Raw genomic sequence first — 19,760 nt, 5'->3', positions numbered from 1 at the left:
TATAATCCCCGTTAAAAGTTGAAACTTAAGCTGGGGCACCATTTGTTAGCAGTTTTAAAAGTGGTTTATTTTCCCTCGGCTCGTGAACTCCGCGATATAATTTGTCTATGAACACGACGCCATATGTTTCACGAATCTTCCTTAATTTGACAATGGAAACAGGAGGATTTATTTCGAATTTTCCGTTTAAACTTTTGTTTGCAATTCTCACGTTCCTGTGTTTTCCTGCTATATTGGTTTAAGGTGCTCTCTCTCGGTAATAAAGTGCTGTCATTGTTAAATGTTTGATTGCTAATTTCTCAGGAATCGAGATGTCGAGATATTGCACCGGCGGTCATATTGTCTCGCAGTCAGCTACACGTCGTCCACACCGTAGAGGTCTCCACCGTCGAAGCTTACGTGATTACTGGCTTTACTTCTTAAACCTGAGCGAATGTCTCAAATTGAATGACTGATGGTGAGGAGTGTCGTGTGTCGTTCTGCAAATTAAATAGGCTCAAGACATATCCCCGTTCGTGATACATTTAATAAAGCCTCCCTTATTCCAGAGTTTTCCGTACGCGGTTCGAAGTTTCGCTGAAGAAAAACTTGAGGAAACTCCCAAATCCGGGTAAAATCTCGCAAGTGTGTCAACAGATTCGGAAAAACTCGAAAGCAGATTTATTACGGTAAATCCGCGTTTCTAAGTGAATTGGAGTTTTGTTGTTGGAAGACGAAAAATTAATATCCTTGGGGAACGTAATTTATTCACTTGAGAAGCAGAGCAGGGTGTTGGATTTATCTGGCGATTAAATAATTTTTTTATGTCGCAGGTTGTACCCCTGACAAACATCCTTATTGGGGGCATCGGCCGGATCCACTCGGAACAAAATTAAAATATTTTCCTGGGAAAAAGGAAAAGAACCTGTTTCAGACTCATTTTTTCCAATTTTCAATCGCTGCAAGTTGCTTTTAATCCGATTTAGATCGTCGCATCGGCAAAGGCCTCTTGTCTTGCTTTAAAGTCCCTCAGCAGTCTTTCCCATCACGACAGTGGCTCGTATGGGTACGCGATCTTTGTAATTCTCCACTTCTGATCCAGCTGGAGCAATTTTCCAGGCAGTAAATTCTAGAGAGCAAGCCCAAGTACGGGTGCATGCTATAAGCAGCTCCCGATTCGATCATTTTGACCAGTTATTGGTCGATTCCACCCTTTTTAAATACGCGTAGGCCTACATCCTGTTTGGCCGTATTGAAAGCATTTAAGGTGTCCAGAAGTCCCATGGCCTCAATTCTTCCCTGTTCTTGAATTTTGACTTATCAGATTTTGCTAAGGGATTCTGATTTATCAGCAAATCAAACATTTCGTGAGTGGTAAAAACGAAGAGTTGTGAACTTTTGGTCCACTTTTTGCAGAGCTCTGCATCAAGAGCCATTACTCGTGAAAACTGGAAGTAGCAATATATTCGGGAGCTGGACAATAAAACACTGGACAAATAATAATTTGCCAAACTTTTTGCTCCACCAGTCAGCCGGAGTTATTGCTCCAGTTTAAGGGAATTTATAGTTTATTGTCAGCGAAATTACCAAAGTTAGTCTCAGTGACGCGTTTCCCTGCCGCCATTTTTTTGGATTAATAATGCATATTACACAACCCCCTCAGCATGACAGCTTTTCATAAAAAAAAACTCGTTTTCCTGCAAAATAAAACATGAGTATCCATAATATCCGAGTCGAATATCAATCGACGCAGGAGAGAATTATTCATGTCCATTACGAAAGTGTCTCGTCCGATTCTCGGTTGATTTTCCCGACAAGGCGCTGATGGAAACTGTCTGCCCTTTTTAGGGAAAAGGGTCTCACTTATCTGTACCGGCCCCGGTTGTCAACCGTCACCAGATGCCGCCCCAGATGAGGAATGACCGCCGGCCGGCGGTTAAGGGGCCCTTTCTCGCTGCGGTTTGTTCCAGTGCTTAAAGTTAAAGCGGAAGAGGTCAAGCTGGTTTCGGCCAACTTAGTCGATCTTAAAATTTGCGGTTTGCGGGACCACTGAAACATTCAAATTCAATATTCGTCAGGGGCTAATTTAGTCTTTCTGACTACAAATCAATGTCGATCTCATTATCATAATATTTCATAAATATGGAGAGTTTTGACGCCAAGGCAAAGTCCCGAGGGAATCACCAAAGCACGGATTTTATCTATATAGAGTGTTTTAGAATTACGGGATCAAACTTCTAGGAATTGTCCAGTACAACGTCAGAAGACATTTGAGCCTAAGAACTCATGTCCGGAAATGTTTCCCTAAGACTCAACAACCTTATGACGCTTTACGTCAGTTAAGTGCAAAAATGTGATTTATCGAACTTTGGTTGGTTTAATTTTTTCGTACAGGATAATACCACAGGACTGATTCAAAATGAATTTGCATTGTCAGTTCTGACAATAGTGAATAGGCAGAGATGATCCAGTTTGGTGGCCCCCTAGGTCGCCCGACCTAACATCTTTAGATTTATTTCTATGGGAACATGTAAAGCCTTTGGTTTATGAAACGTCAGTGGAAACAGAGCGATTTGCACGAAACATTGCGGCATTTGAAGTCGTTCAAAACGATTATTTAATTTTTAACCAAGTCCGTAGAAACCGGGTACGTAGTTTAAATATGTGCTGAACTTCAAGGATCAAGGCTTGAACGACTGCTGTAGTGTTGTTTTGTACAAACAAATTAAAACGAAACGTACTAAAATTCGAAAAAAATATTTTTGCACGTACATTGCCTTCAAGTATCATAATGCCGTAGTGTCATAAGGGGACATTTGCGGACAGAGGTTCTTGTACTCAAATGTCTTCTATTGTTGCACTGGAAAATCCCCAGGAGTTTGATCTCATGGTTTTGAAACATCCTGTATACTCGAAACAAGGCCGTAACGTTATTGCGAATTAAATGCATTTTTACCCTACACACATCGATCGTTGATAACTTTAGATCACTTGAGATTTCTTCTAATAGCCACAGTGACATACCTACACATCGATTATCAAGAATTTCCCTAGGTAATTTAGAAATTTTTCTTATAGCTGCCGCGACATACGACGTATCGATTCTCAATAATTGCCGTACGTAATGTTGAATTTCCTCCAGTGGTCGCCGCCGTATACCTGCACATCGATTGTTAGGAACCTCCCTATGTAATTTGGGGATTCCTCCAGTCACTAGGACCAATCAAATTCATTGGAAATCGTGTCAGTTAGAGTTTGGGGTTGATTTATTGCGCTCAAATAATAATGAGATTATTGTACGAGTGGTTCGTGTTTGGCGTGCCGCCCAAAGGTGACCCATGGAATGAGTGGATATGGGGCCACTTTTTTGGGGATTTTGTTCTACACCAAATTCGGAACATCTTCATCCAGTAGAACATCATACGATTTGCAATTTATGCCTGCAATATTGGTCTGAAGGGCGCGAGACAATCGAATTATTGCACCTCGATGATTGTCTTAACTTAATTGCAAGTTACAACAAGTAACGAGATACGTTATTAAGAGAGATCCTGAAGTACGAGACAAATCGATATTGCTTTTGAGACGAGAGTTGCTCATACGACTGAGATTACGACTGCTCATTTCTTTGCTTCTTCTCGATATCAAAGGTCCCAATTAAGAGCACGTACACAAACCTAAATTGGCGTGTAAAGTTCCGTGAGCACGGCAATTTTCAGTCCCTGGATTTCAGTCCCTGATAATGAACTTGCATTTATGCGGCAGGTATAATTATTATTGGCGTTAGATGTACGTCTAGTTTCATTTAAGTTTAAGGCAAAGTGCATGTGTACTACTTTCCAGTTTTAGGAAGTTAATCAAAGTTGGATGGAGTGACAGATAAGCGTCGTACTGCGCCAAGAATTTTCATTTCATTCGACTGATGCGACTGGATCTAAAACTCGAGGGTTTATGAGTTACGTCTGAAAGATGAAAGTTTTAATTATTGCCCCTTCAAATATGTGTTTTAATCACTTATCAGGGGCGAGAAAATTTCATAGTTCCTCCCACGAAGTTTTCGTACAATCGAAAACTTTCTCCAAAGAACTTTTCTAAAATTAGTGTATATTTAGGGAAGAGTCCGCATTTGAGCTTTATTAGACAAAAGTGAAGGAAGTGACGAGCAATTAATAATCCTCCCTCCGTATAATTGCCCTTAAAAGATACTCAACTTTTTTGCCCAAAGAAGTTGCAAGTCACGTTCGTTTTTTCTCGACCGATTGTCTAATAATCGTAGAAGTGGCACGGTGGAAGGCTCGAGAAGACAATAAAGCCCTCTGTCATCATAAATCAAAGGGTTGAAAAGCCGCCCGAAACGAGCAGACGATCCCTTACTTCTCGTTAATCTTTTATTTCATACATTTGTCTAATAAATTATATCAGAAGCGAACGTTATCCATCACAGGGCCGATGTGGAATAACAACAGCGCCATCTACGTCTAGGAACAATAATAACTTGAAAAGGGATGAGCTTTCGGCTTTTATTAGATTAAGGTAGCTGCTTTCGTAAAGGGGATGTGCACTCCTTTTCACTTTAGATATCCGTTGAATGCTTATTAAATTTTGAGTAGAATGGCAAAGAACATCAATCAGAATTTGAGAATTTGCTGGCGAACGTTTCATCGACGTTTACGAAAACTGCCGTTTGGAAACAAATGATTCAAGGGATGGTGCCAAGTCATCAGAAGACGCGACTGACCTAAGAGAACCATAAACTCATGCCAGAGCACCTCGCCGAGTTCTTATTGGACGAGGACGGCAACTTAGGCTCCTCCCCCTCCTAGTCTTATAAAAGCCTGTGCGCCTCAGCAAAGTCGCTCATTCGAGATTGCGGTGCCAACCAAGGAAGAACAATGGAAGACTGCTGTATTGAAATTTTTTGGTTGAAAATATTTAGGCGTTTTATCGATGTTTATGGCAGCTGCAATTGCAAAGTGATAAGTGCAATTTGGACGCAGCACGCATGGGGAATGACTCCAGATCATTAAAGGCAATCAACTAATGCAGCACGAGAGTATAAGAAGTTTCTAGTGGACGTTGCCCAGGAGATGCACATACTCAGGTCAACAGATTAAATATTAAAAACACGTTTTTTGTTGCGTGACACTGTATTAATGAACTGTACCGCAAGTCCTGACTCTACATCTAACACTACAGGAAATAAGAGAAACAAAAGAACATTGCGGAGTTATTTCCTAATTGGCGAAGTAGAGAGAAACTTTAAGACTGTAGACGAAAGAAGGGCCCCCGGCGGGCGGCTGCGAAATGCGATTAGTTGGATTTAATTTTTACGGTCCCAACAAAGCACATAAATTGCCGGGTTAAACGTTAGTGAACTTGAACAGGAGTTGGCTGAATTCATGTCGGGTGGATGAAAATTAAATCGTAAGTTAAAGGACGAATTTCAGCGGTTCTGGTGCGATCTTGACCAGCTTTAGGATGATACATTGCAGCGTTGCCTTGCGAATTCCTTAAAGAAGTGCTCAAAATGTCTCGATTCCGAAGGAGAGGGGAAGATCCAGAAGTGTTCGATCTGGGCTGCGCGGAAGCCATCTTATGGAAGCATAACGTCCAATACAAGTTTAAACGAAGCTCGCTGTCTAATTAATAAAAAAAGAACATTTTCCAGGCGATGGTTAAGCTCAAATTCTAAAAAATTTAGAAAACTATCTACCTTCAATATATTTTGCCTAAAGTAGCGCCCGAACAAACAGTTTCCTATCAATCCTAACCAAACATTAACCGAGAATTGATGTTGGTAATGGAAATGGCGAGTTGCAAATAGATTGCGAATGGAACTTTATGTTCATCGAAAGGATGTTGACCAGAGTATTTTATGTACGGCAGTATGAGGAACGCCAAGTCACCCTGCCACCCTACGTTCGTGGCTATTCTGAAAAATGTCACTGACCTGGACGTCAGCATATTTTTGTGATTTACATATTTTTCTTGTGGCGGAATTCTTTTGATTTCTGTTCGGTAGCGAGAAGTTATCACTTACCTCAAGTTTCATTTCTGCGAGAAAACTCGAGTTGCGTGATTGGGTAGAATAAGAAAGTTAACAGAGGATAAAAAAGCACACTTTGCAAATTCATTGCCGATCCTCCAGGGTCCTCGTGGAATCTGGAAAATTTGTAACAAGTTTCGCGAAGAGATTTAACCTATTTACCAAGTCTGCGGAACATCCCTCAAGTGCGATAAATCAAGTCTCCGCGATTTATACACAGTGAGGGCGTTAAATGCGCTCCTTGGCCTGGTTTCTTTCGCTCGAACTGTTTTTTACTAACCCCCACAAAGTGTTTAACCTGCGGGACGATTGTTTAGAACGGGAAAGTTTTCACAACATCGAGAACTGATAAACCTTCAATCAAACGGGACGACTCCTGCATCCGAGAGCGACAGAACCGCATTACCACCCCCCGCTTTCAAGTTTGTCCTGCTGATTGATGCTGATTGCTGCGGATGCACTAATAGGCCAATTTGCACAAACCAATCAATCTCTACTATTAAGCCGCAAAAACTCGATTTCGATGTTTTCTAATTGGACACGGTGTAGAGATAGTTTGCCTTCGTTGCGAAAAAATGGGAGCTCCGCTTATCAAAGAACGTTCGAAGTTGAATAATGGATTGTTCTCCGAATAGGCAATTTGTCTGCATGTACAAAAATCGTTTCTACGAATCCCCTTGTAGCTCAAGACAATGACGTCATAACCGTTATTCGGCTTTAAAGGTATCGGAAACAAACACAGGGCTCGTTTAAATAATACAAAAGGGTGCCCGATTGGAAAACGTAACGTGTCGAAATCCTGCAGCTCTAAAAGTTTTATGAGAACTGCAGTTAACCAAGTCGCAAAGAAGGCTTTATGTAGATTTACAGCCGATTTTACTCTTTCTCAGAGTTTTCCCATATTATTCACCGTTTAATCGTCTCGCGGGGTTAAAGGGATCAAAAGGGATTTTCCTGGTTTCAATGCGCCGACCGGGATTTCCACGTGGAAAACTTTACCATTCTCCATCGGTTGCTTATGTAAACTCATCAACATAATAATATGTCGTCTCGATGTATCGGAATATTTCGTTTTTTTCGGTCGAAGGATGCGATGCGAAAAGTTCGGAGTGCTCGCTGCCGATTTCAATATCATTTGCCTTCGATATATAGGGAAGTTTGCATGCATGTACTTGTCAGACATGAATAGATCAAAGAAGTTCGCGATGAAGATATGCCCGATCGAGAGACTGCAGCGTGCATTTTGCATAATACCGTAGGCAACATGCATCTTTTCAATATTCTTTGATTAATGTTGGTTTTTCCAGTGACAGCCAGAAGCCTTTGTTCCCGATACAAGTTTTAAATTTAATTTACCCCTTCAAAGACGTTCAACATTTAAATAATGATTGGTGCATTTATTGCCTCATTTTGCTGTCTGAGGGGGAGGGCAAGAGAGCTGCTCTTTACGTGTATATTAGTACACGTACAGGATGGCGCTAAAACGTCTCTACAAAGTTTTACGGTGTATTTCTGCGGCGAAAACGCGAAGACCCAACCTAAATTACCTTAATTCAAAAGTGGACGGTTTTCAAAACACAGGACGTCAAAGTGAAGATAAAAAAAAAAGGGAAAAAAATTAATTAGTTGATGTGTGGGGCTTTAATCTAATCGAAATGTCGCATGAGGGAGCTTGTGGAAGCGTGAAATCAGAATCTGTTTACATTTTCGATGCGGATTGTAGAGAACTTTGTCAGCGCTAGGTGAACTCTCTTTGAAGGCGCATAACTTTTCTATCATCCAGTAGAAAATTTATTTATGACCGAACTTGCGTTTTCCTTGATGTTCTATTAAAAAAATTGGCATATTAGCGTACTTTGGTTCGTTAATACCACAGCCGTTCCTTCCTGAGATATTTGATGTTTAAAGTTAAACTTTAATGTATACGTTCATTCGTGCAGCACAGCAAAATAAATAATACAAAATTGGTATTATAGTCGAGTAAAAACATGGAGATTTCGAAGAATGGTGATAGTTGCAGATTGATTGAATGTTTTCATTTTTTTCGTTTCAACTTTATAATATATATGTACCTTAACGTTACCTTCCAAGGCATATAGCGAACCTTAAACTTCAAATATCTCAAGAAGGAATGCACGTAGGGACCTTTACTAGTATACTTTGTGTTCATAAAACATATAAGAAAACACAAATTTAACCACAAATAAATTTTATTCTCGGTGATAAAAAAGTTATGCCCCTTTAAAGGAAGTTGACCTAGTGCTGACAGCGCCCCCCAACAACGTGCATCGAAAATATAAACTCATTTTGATTTGTCGCACCGAAAAACCCCCCGATGCGCCTTTTTGTTCAGATAGTAGCATTACAAACCACGTAGCGAATTTTTTCCCTTTTTTAATCTACACTTTAACGTCCTGTATTTTTAAAACCGTCCACTTTTGGAATAAGAAAATTTGGGTTAAATCGTCGTGTATTCGCCTCAGGAATTTCCGGTAAAATATCGTACCGATCTTTTAGAGACACCCTGTGTAAGACGTTCGTTTTTTAAGTATTTAATTGCTTCTTTCTTAAACTGAACCAGACCATTAATTTTCCTTAAATGATGTGGCAACCACTGATACGCCTTAATGATGATGGCGCCCCCTCTCAAAAAAGCGGACCTGTGCGTAGGGATAAAAGAGCCGGTTTTCAGCAGATACGCCACAAGTTTCTCTAATGGAAAACTTATTACTTGAAACTAATACGGTCACTGTTGTCACTTGGATTTCGTACAAACACCATAACTCGTATCCCGATCCTGTCCCCAGACCTTGTTGGTTTTCGCCCCCACAAACTTACACATCGATTGTCAAGACCAGCCCGCCATAATTTGGGGCCTTCTCTAGTGGTCGCCCCGATATGCGGGGCCGTGCAACAGTACGTCGGGCTTCCTTACCTTTTGCACTAATAAAGTTAACGATTTTGTTCTCCTCCCAGACTACACAGCACACAATGGCGCATTTCCAGATATTATTTTTGATTGTACCGGGTAACTTCAAAAAGTGTGACAATATACGATTTCGTTATGTTCAATTGAGCCTTCCAATTTTCTTCTTCTTACTTTCGGACTTCTCGTTAAATTTTAAGATCAGTTTCTGTAGAGTGTTTTAACTTTAAAATTTACCGTTTCCGAATAATTCGGAAATATTTGACAGCTGCAAAGCTCCACGGATAATCGGCACTGTGCGCTAACCGCTGCGAATTTCGCAATCAATCTTCTGGGGCTCAAAGAGGACCTAATAAACTACGTTTCGGCGCGTTTCGATTAAAAAAATTCCCCCACAACCGCTGAAATAGGCCTTCGAGGTCGCACGACGTCAAACCTCAATAACTTGCTTATTTCAAGTCAAATTTCAAAATTTTGTTGACACACATGCGACCGTCACGAATCTCTCTACATATTTTTTGACCGGCGTTAGGCAACCCAATATACATGCCCTAATAAGGAGCTCTTAGACCTTTTCCTTGAAACTCCAGGTGGAGAAAACTGAACTTTTAAGTGCCCATCCCGGCCCGTGTAGCGTGCATCGGGGAGGCCGACAATACTGTCTACAATAAAATCGTGTTAATTAACGTATAACATTTGTAATTACGGATGTATAATTGCGGCACCGTAAAGCTTGACGCACCATAAAAAATAACCTGATCAACAGTGAAGTGTTGTTATCTCATTACATTTTCGTTCTCCTAGTGGAAACCTCGTTCGTGTACGGTTCAAAATGGCCTTCAAAAAAGTCGAACGGAAACGAACGTGCTCTTAAGTTTGAGCCATTAAAAGTGCACGTAAAACAATTTTGCGCGACGATAAACGTTCGACAAAGTAGTCGGAACGGTGCTGTGCCAACACCGTTCGAACAGAGCCACAAAAGAGGTGGCGGCACCCAGAGAAGATACACACACAAAAAGATGAAAGATGAAAGTGTCAAACGCTCACTAATTTTTTGAAATATGCATCCGATGCGAAAAAGCCGAGTAATTTATTCGGCATCAACGAGCCGGAACGATGTTGGCTCCGTTATAAAGCTGCACGAATTTATGTCAGTTCTAATGCAGGAGAACTCCCCTTCCAGGGGCGTGCACAATTTATTTTCTTGTCGCTACTCGGAGTACTCCGAGAAACACCCCATCTGCTCCGGAGCTATAAAAGACGAAAGAACCAGTTTTAACATTTGGAGCGGCGCTAATATGGCCTAAACGCAATTAGTTGAAGCTTGTGGAAGAGGCGCAGGAGGAGAACGAACGCCTCTGACTGAAACTGTTCTTAATTCGGAAGTCGCTGCCGCTGTTGGCAAAAAGATCGGAATTTATTCTGTTTGTGAACAGCGAGGTAATGAATGTGCATCAGCACTCATCTTAAGGTAGTTGCTTTTCTACGACCCTTTGTAATCAAGATATATTCATTATTTGCTGCCAAGAAATTACGGAAAGAATTTATTGTCTTCGTTTTTGCAATGGAGGCTCCCCGGGTAGTTTCATTGTTTCTGCTGTAGCTGAATTTAGCAATGCATTTTATTTGTCTTAGTGGAGTAAATGTAGCGGGATAACTGGGGTTCACCTCACGTAGGGCCATTCTTCTAAGTGTAATCAAATCTCAACAAATCTGACCCCAATTCCGCCCTCTTTTATTCGGCACTATCAAACCGAAATAAACCATCAACATCTCTTTATCGCACACATCCCGCAATTTCATTTTTAAAGAATGATAATTCACCCCAGCTTTCGTTCCTTTGTCGGTGTAGCTCGACGCCGACATAACTGTTATGAACATAAATCCCTTCCATTTTCCTTTCTGGAATAATCCAGACATTGCCCAATATTATCTTTTTCCATTTCGCCCTCCCCACATTTCTTGGAATATAAATAGGCGACTTTTTATAGGAGTCTCTTTAGATGAGCAAAACTGCTTTCTTTTGTATAAGATTAAATTCCCGTTTTGGAATTCTTTAACACTTTGAATGTGCTTTGCCATGTTAGGCGGAAAAATGATAGAGAAAACATGGTTTATCGCGATTTACACAAGTTTCTCATAGACAATGCCACATTTAGGCATGTCAACAATATTGTTAAGAATGGAGCAATGTTGTTACGTCACCACGGTAGAAATAATCTTGGATTTTTATTTATTATCAAATTGCTATCGTATGACCATAGTTTAGTTCTTCAACTGACTACAGGGATTGGTCAAAGTTATAGGTTTCCACGTTTGAGGTGTCAAAAGTAAATATGCATAAGACAAGCAAAGAACGTAACACGTCCACTCCTCCGGTTTTTCTGCACAGATTAGTGTCCCATTTGCCGAGGAGATAGGACAAAACTGCAATTCTTCTAGATCATTAGCTCCAGCTTCAGCCAACCGATTACGTGTATACAGGGTGTCCCAAAAGTAATGCGATGAAAGGGCAATGGCAGATTCCTATCATCGAAGTATGACGATCCGGCGCAATTGAATTCCAAAACTAAACGAAAATACAGAGTGTTAAAGGTTTAGTTTTATTTTTTATTTTCTTTCATGTCTACAGTATTTTGACCTTGGTGCTGAAATTTGATATGAGGTTTTCAGACGTGGGAACCAAGCCAGTGTTATTGGTTTTGTTCTGAATAACAGGGGGCGCCACTTAAAACTGCGTTGGCTAGTTAAAAGGGCTCTATTTTTTTCTACGCATCTTCGGTAGTCTTATTAATAAAAAAATTGTTTTCCACGCCCAAAAACTCGCTCATACTAAATTTCAGTACCATAGGAAAAGGACTGTGAAGTTATGAAATCAAATCGAGAACAAAATTTAAGTTTTAAAACTCTACATGTTCGTTAATATTGAGTTTTGAAATACAATAATTGCGCAACAAGGCTGCTTTTTGATGGCAAGAATCTGCTGTTGCTCTTTGTCCCATTATTTTTGGGACACCCTGTATATAGAGTTACCAAGGTTCTGTCGTCTCACCGGCTACTTTCGCTTCTTGGAGCCAGTAGAAAATTTGCATATTTCGATAATTCATTAAGCCTCTCTTCGCAGTACGCCAGTTCAAGGCGGTAAACGCGAGACATGTTACTCGTCCGCTTTGATGTTATCAAATAAACTTATTGCGAAAATACGAAACTAGCGAGGGAAAACCAACAAAGAGACGGGAGGCTCGGTTTGTTTGTTTAAACTGTTTTGACTGAACAGACTTAATTTACCATAACAAAGGGGGGAAGTTAAGTACGGTTGATTTCTTAAAGGCGTCCGCATTTGGAATAATAATTACATTAGGCCTGTGTTTGTTTCTACCCTTCGACCTCCCGTCCAACAAAACTGTAAATATTTAAGAGCTACAGCGTGTATGTTGAGAGACTCCTGAAATAATGTTAAATTGGATCATCAGACTTGTAATAAAATGGTTTTTGTGTAATTAATATATATCGTATAGTTAAGTTTCGCCTATTAACAACAGCACCGGCTTTACCAGATGACTTTTAAATAACGAGAAAAATGTAAAGTTTTTTAAGTTTCTTACATATCCGAGAAGTTTACAATTTTTGCGAGGTTTTTGTGGCTCGGTGGGTTGAGCAACAGCGCAGCTGTTTTGGACTTTGCGGATCCGCGGTTCGAACCCCACACGCGTCCGTTTTTTTTTCAATTTAATGATTATTACATGTTCGTTTTTTAATGTTTTTTGACACTATAGCACCTAAACAACAATTAAAGTATAGTAATAACATACAGTGCGTTTCATAATGGATGGTAAAAAATGAAATGAGTGAAAACTGAGCTAATTTCAAGATAAAAACTTCATTTAAAGATATGTCCTAAATTGTTTCTAATTTGATTTGCAGGGCATTGAAGTCAGTTATTTTTTTTACTTTTTATTCGTTTTTCTGCTAGTTGAGAAAGTAATTAACTTAATATTGGTAGGAACATAATTATTTAAAATACTCTATAAGACGTTACTTTTTTTGTGGCCGTTCTTAGTATTTTCCCTTAGAACTTTTTATGGCATTTTAAAATTTTATTCATCAAGCTCATTTAATCTCTTATGCCTTTTATTAACTTTTTCATCTCTTCAGTTTTCTTTGTTAGAAATATAATAATTTAAGGTATCTTTGCAGAAATATCTAACTATGTTCGATGCGATTGACCTAAAGGATATGATAAAACGGCAAGGTAGCGAATTCTTGAAAAATGGTAAATGCTTGTCAGGTTATTAGAAATACACCAGCAAATTTTCGTAGAGTGCGACGGTCCATGAGGAGAAGAGTCGATTATAATGTAAATTGGTACTTTTAGTTTTTGTAAATATCGCGTAAGTTGTTGTTTCTAATAAAATATAAAGAGGCAAAAAGCTAATAAAAACGTAAAAGATTAAATGAAGTAAATGAATGAAATCCAAAAATATCAGAAAGAAGGTTCTGATGTGAAATATTGAGACCGACCCAAAAAGTACCGCCTTGTAGAATAGTAATTTTTTTTTAATTTCAGTTTGCAATGCTAAAATAATTGCTACTCTCAATTTATAGTTAATTATCTTTACAAATAACAGGGAAATTAATGAAAATCGACAAAAAATTTACTTTGATACTCTTTAAATCAGAATGGAAGCAACTTAGGACTTGCTATTAAATGAAGTTTATACCTTAAAATTAGCTCATGTTTCATCCATTTCATTTTTCACTATTCATTGAGAAACACTCTGTATGTCATAATATATACTTTGTTTACTATTTAGACGCTATAGTATCAAAACCATAAAAAAAAATTATACGTAATAATCATTAAATTGAAATAAAGAACATGGATGCGAGAGGATTTGAACCGGAGGTCAGCAATGTCCAAAGCAATTACGATGCCGCTCGACTCGCCGAGCCAGGAAAATTTTGCAGAAGTCACAAAGATCAGAAACCCAATAACCTTTACACGTTTTTCTCGTTGTCTAAAAGTCGTCTGTTAATAGGGGGAGGTTAACTGTACAATATCTATTAATCACTCAAAAATCCTTTTGTCGCAGGTGTGATGGTCCCCCATTCAAGTTATTGATGGAACAAGTCGTAAAATATGTCTTTAGAAAAAGATAATAAAACTCCGAGCAACCCTCGCTTTTCCTGGAGAACTAATGTTTCTCGCGTCCTCACCCACATCACAGCGGTTCCGTATGACGCTTCTGGTGGTAGTACGAAAACCCTTAAAGAATATTCGCTTATTGTTCCTAGGGCAAATGCGGAACGTTACCGGGCGGGTTTAATCGGAATTATTCCGATAATTGAGGGGTCATATTGCGCCGGCCGCGTCGGTATATTAAATTTGAGAAGGACCCCAAGGGAAACCCTTTCGTTTCTCTTTGATAAAACGAATTTAAGATGACAAGGAAATATGTCCGTGGCCGAGAAACATCATCCAATCGCCGGAGGCGGTTTGCATTGCGAAGGCTTTTTCCGTTCGAGAGCCTGATTTAGCTCAAACTAGAATGACAGCCCCGGAATAAACAGTGACAGCAACAGAAACATTTTATTTTCGAAACGAAAATGACTGCACATCATGCGAGGAGATACGATGTCATGTCACTGGGGGGAACAACATTTTCACGAATAATGGAATCGTGTTCCTGGATGCATTCGCCGGAGGGCACACATTCACACACTCTCGTGTAGGAATAGTACAAAAATCATGAGTTATGACTTTGGCCGCATTATGCTAGATGTAATTTAAAACTCCATGTAGGTGCTGTAATAAAATAATTATCATTACAACATTTTCTCCGGCGCCAGTTTTTCGAGGCTGCGAGAGCGCGGGCTAGGAAAAACAATTCATCAAGTGTCCATATATTTTTTGCCGGGCTTGGCCCGCCCCTGTCTAATTAACCACCAACAGCCCCCATTATTCTCGCGGACGTAGATAAACCGGGGGCTACATCAGGCGTTATAAGGGAGTTAAAAGATGGACAGGAATATTCCCGTGACGTACATACATATGTCTTGATAAATGTGTTGCTCCGCCATTCATCGGCTCAATTTTTTGTTAATTTTAACACAACCCGTTTCAAAAACAAAGTTATTAGTTATCACTCTTTCAGGCGAAACAAAGGCTTTATTTATTATTCATTCGACATTCAGTCATTTAGCAGGTCTATTACTGCTGATTTTTCAGATCTATCTGTAAAACTAGTCACGCATGCATGCATGATACATAAAACATGCAATGTGAGATATGCAGTGTATGGCGCAGACCAACAGTTATGCTGCGTGACACAGGAAAGAGAACACCCCGTAAAAATTGTTTGATTTAAATGATTTTCGGTGTGCGTGTTTGTTTATATGATTACTAAAATCGAACAGATTTTCAATTATATTTTCGTATCAGTTTTTGTGTTAACAAGAATTCTAGGTATTTTTTTGAGTGTAAAAACCACCAGAACGAATCAACTCTATGGGACGAGAACTGGGCGGGCCGTAGCAAGTCTGGCGCCCTGGGCGAAATTTTTAATCATCGACCTTCTGCCCTCAAGACAACCCACCGTCTAGGAAGCCGCTCTTCCTGGCTTACCTCCCTGGACCGTCACCCATTTCGCCTCGCCATGGGGCTGGTATTGGGCGTGAGGCGATTGCATTAAAAAATATCTCAAATTAATCGTCTCGACGAGCTCTATAAGGTGCCACAAACATCTTGTCGATATCTTCGGAAGTTTCCGAGATGCAGCATCATTTTGGTCCTCAGCTTTGCAATTTTTTGGTGCCAAAAAATGACGGTTTCAACAAAGTGCCTTTCCCAGGCTCGACGACCCCAACTGAGGTATCAACGGTCAATATAGGCATTTGCCATTTGCAGCACATTAAAAATTGCGAAATTTTTTTGAAATATGTCACAGGGGGAAAGGTACCCATTTTCTGCTACTTTTCAAATTTTGAACCGGGTGAGGGTTGAAAAAATCCAACCCCCTTATGTCTTATAGCTGATGTATTCCTGATGTAGCTGTGGTAGATCGCGTTTCAGAGATGCATGAGACAGAAGACTTGCAATATGAGGCGTACAATAAATACTTTTTTGTGGTAAAGGAAGAAAACTTTCATAGGTACCTAGCCTAGTGTTCTGGCGGCTGAGTTATATGGGATTTGCCTCCGAGAACGTCATCTACCCACAAAAAACCTCTGTTCTTCACCGTAATCTCGTTTGGGACTGTCTTCCAGCTTTTCTTCAAGCGCTGGCGGCATTCGTATCTTCTTCCTGTCTTCTTTAATTTACCCCTCTTTCCCTTTATCTTCGTGTTTTATTTATTTTTCTTCCTTTTCTAGTTTCTATCTTTCATTTCTCCTTATCGTTTCGTCCTCCTTCCCGATGAGAATCTCCCTAACACATGCACTGATCTTATCCCATATTTCAGGGCCCTTCAGCATCTCCCCTATAACATTTGGCCCATTTATCGCTATTTCCAGCTGTTGGTTCAATTTATCTTTCTTGTTTTGTACTCTTACGCACTGAAATATTGCGTTCCATCGTGTGTTCGTTCGTACCGCAATACCAGCATTCAGGCGGTGGTTTCTGGCATATTTTTTCCAGATATTTTCCAAATCAACTATGACTCGTCAATGCAATAACTACTGCTTGAAATGATAACGACGCGAATTTAGATCTTCGGAATTTAGGTACTGACGTTCATATGAACGTTAAAATTCCCCAAATATTCACCCCTTAGAGCCTGGCTAGATCCTTAATTATTAACACCCTGCACTTTTATTTAACTTGCAAATAAGCACCGGGATTATGCCGACAATATTTCTCGACTTTTTGCAATTATGAATAGAACGGCTGGTGCTCTTCGCGATAACGATATTAGCCAGGCAGTGTGCTAAGGAGTGATTTAGTATGTGGAAGGTACAGCTCCAGTTTATAACCCACCCACTAGCTTCCATCGGTTGCGCCCCATTTCCATGTCGCGGTTTCTGGCGTAATGAACAGCGCCCCCTTTCCGTCCTATTATCTCGAAAGCCATTCCGGGTGACGTGTTCAATGCGATCTCCTCTAACCAATTAATGGATAAGACAAGGAGCCAAGGTAATGGATTTAGTAGTGCGGCTCTTGATTAAATGCCCCAAACATACACAATGTTAACTAATAGACACTTATTACTTCAGGCACGAGGGCGATTCCGCCGTTACGGAGACAAAAGGTGAAACTTGGTTTTTTATTCCAACTTGCAACACTGGAGATTACGGTTACAAAAGATTGTACTCGAGATAATTCGGTAATAAGGTGTAAAGCGGATTGTAAGCTGCACTGTCAGATCCTAATTTGCATCGTAATGAAAACCTTAATCCGCTTAACAATGTTGATTCATCCTTCCGCAGAGCAGTGCAGGTGACAAACTGCAAATAAGGTTAAGTTGGGGAGAAATGAGAGAGGACCTTCACGATCTTTAAATGAAACTGCATGTAAATTAGTAAAACAAATTACTACATGCAGCGCCGTCTACGGTTCAAATCACGTGACCTTTTTTGTGTACGTCACAGACTTCATATCAGCAGTGATGTCACCTCTTAAAGAAATTAATACGTAGCGGGGCTGCTACAAGCTCCTTACGCCGGCTTTTTAAGAACTCGGGCATTATCCCCGCAATAACGATAGCAACGCCGATAATAGATGACCAGGAGCACTATTGTAGTGTCCAAAGGGACACATTTTTACCGCCAAAAATTAAACCAAAACGTCAACAAATTAAGTGGCAACCGTGCAAGAAAATAGCATCGATCAAATATATCTTTATCCTCTTCCAGCAAATTAAATTTATATGACTTGTCATTTTACGTAAGGCGTCTCTCAATTGTTACATTTTGTGACGTGAATAAAAAGTTACGTCACTTCAGCCATATGTACCAAGCGCTAGGTACATCTCCGAGGCACGGGCGGACTCAATCTGCGTAATCTCAATTAACGTAAGGTGCAGTGGGGTAATTGCGTCTCCGTGTCTCTCTGGTGTAATAAAGGTAAAAATGTATTAGTCAGTAATTAGAAATCATCTTAATAGTGATTTCAATCCAGCGAAGTAGATGTAGGGCATTATTTGTGGTCTTTCCCTGTGCAAATAAATTAGTTAGGTTGCGCTTTAACAAAGGTTTGCGTAAAAGTTCGGAGTTCCAATTAAAATGTCTTGTTTTTTACTAAAATATCCAGTTCTGAATTGTAATTTTTGGTAGGTATAAACATTTTTAATTAAAATTTACGTTTTTTTTTTAATTAATATTTTTTTGAGAAAACCACTAGGCTGCTCATACACCGGAAATATTTATGCCCGGGGCAAGTGCATATTAGACCGCAGTCACATAAAATATTTGGTTCAGTGCAGGAAAGAAAAAGAAAAAGATGGCAGCGGGGGCGGAAGTAATAACCGTCGGAGCGGTTAAAGGAAGGTTAATTAGGGACAAGCAGCCAAAGCAGAAAAAATAGTAGAATGAAGAAACCCGCAGAGCACAACTCTGATAATATCGATGACGATAGTAATTATATACAGGGTGTTTCCTAACTACGTGTAAAAAATTTAAAGGCATAATCCTCGACTGATTTTGAGTCAAAAATGTCTAATAAACATATGTCCGCAAATGCCTTGTTTCCAAGATACAGGGTGTTGACTGAAAGACGTTGAAAAAGGTTTTAAAGGTGTCTAAAGGTTTGGTGGTATTTACTAACTTGTTTATTGTTAGTTTTTTTTGCTACTTCCACTACTGCAAACAAGATAGTCAGTGTTATTTTGGTGTTTAACTCTCTAAAGTGAAAGAATTTAGTTCTGTGTCCCAAAAATCAGATTATACCTCAGTTTTGAAAATTTTTCAAATGCCTAATTACACTAATCAAGAAATGGCCAATATGGTTTTCGTTTACGGCCTTGCTGATGGTAAGTGTTTGGCAGCGAGGCGCATTTACATGGAAAGGTTTCCAAACCACCAAGCTCCCAATCACCAAACCTTTAAAAACCTCTTTCAACGTCTTTGTGATACAGCATCTCTTATGAAAACTCCAGGAGGAGGAAAGCCAATAACACGTCGAACACCAGAAGTGGAGGAAGAAATCTTAAGACGTATTGAAGAAAACCTCGAAACCCCCGGAATTGTCTTTTCTAAAATTCAAACACCCAAATTGAGTCATTTTGGAAATAAAATCTCTTTTTCTTGTCACATTTCAACACCCTGTATCTTGGAAACAAGGCATTTGCGGACATATGTTTATTAGACATTTTTGACTCAAAACCAGTCGAGGATTACGCCTTTAAATTTTTTACACGTAGTTAGGAAACACCCTGTATATGTGCCATCTGCAAATGCGACTTTTGACATTGTATTGACCATCAACGATGGATTCAATGCGTTAGTTGTCTGCAGTGGGTGTGCGGCACTATTAACAGGTTTAAAAATGAAGAAACGTGAATGCGAGAGATGTGTCGACGAAGATCAATAATGCTAATCGATACGCAAAACTAAATTAAAATCAACAATTTATTTTCTACATTATAGCTTCAATATGCTATAATGATATTAAGTATATATTACACAATTTTTTAACTTATTTCTCTAACTTTCGAACTTTTTACTTTTTAATTAAAAAAAACCTCCGTGTTTTGTTTAAAAGAGTTTGATGTGTAAACTAAACCAGATTTTTTAATGCAGTAAAAAGCAATTTGCACTTGAACTATTACTGGTTGTTCTCTTGCCCCTTGACCCATGATATACAGCGTCAAAGCA

Source organism: Euwallacea fornicatus, chromosome 12 (assembly GCF_040115645.1).
Source record: "Euwallacea fornicatus isolate EFF26 chromosome 12, ASM4011564v1, whole genome shotgun sequence".
NCBI classification, from domain to species: Eukaryota; Metazoa; Arthropoda; class Insecta; order Coleoptera; family Curculionidae; genus Euwallacea; species Euwallacea fornicatus.
This window is presented reverse-complemented; position numbering follows the sequence as displayed.